The sequence below is a fragment of the Photinus pyralis genome, unplaced genomic scaffold, assembly GCF_008802855.1.
Source record: "Photinus pyralis isolate 1611_PpyrPB1 unplaced genomic scaffold, Ppyr1.3 Ppyr1.4_LG10, whole genome shotgun sequence".
In the NCBI taxonomy this organism is placed as follows: domain Eukaryota; kingdom Metazoa; phylum Arthropoda; class Insecta; order Coleoptera; family Lampyridae; genus Photinus; species Photinus pyralis.
In genome coordinates this window covers 1,403,796-1,404,425 of record NW_022170250.1, presented here as the reverse complement: position 1 = coordinate 1,404,425, position 630 = coordinate 1,403,796, and positions in this window count along the sequence as shown.

The window sequence follows — 630 nt, the reverse complement described above, 5'->3', positions numbered from 1 at the left end:
AGGGAAGCACATAGTCCTTAAGAGCTGTACATTTTGTGTGATTACATAAATAGATTACATACCCCCCAGACCCCCAAAACGTATCCTGCATACCCCTAATATTATAATTATTGAAAATGAACACCAGGAGTTGATGAGGTATGGAATCATGATCAAGAAAGCAAATTTCGATGGTCTCTTATAGAAAACTATCACTAGTTCTTAAAAGCTGTACGTTTTATGTGATGACATGGCACCGGGGGGTCTGGGGGGGTATGGAATACCCCCCCGGAACGAAAGGAAAGATTCAGCGTTCTTTTTCCTAGACCTATCACACTTCCGGATTCTTGGCTGGGGGGTATTCCATACTACATACACGGTATTCCATACCCCCCGGTTCTACATTCTGCCCCAAAACGTATCCTGCATACCCCTAATATTATAATTATTGAAAATGAACACCAGGAGTTGATGAGGTGTGGAATCATGATCAAGAAAGCAAATTTCGATGGTCTCTTATAGAAAACTATCACGCTAGTTCTTAAAAAGTGTACGTTTTGTGTGATAACATGGCACCGGGGGGTCTGGGGGGGTATGGAATACCCCCCCGGAACGAAAGGAAAGATTCAGCGTTCTTTTTCCTAGACCTAT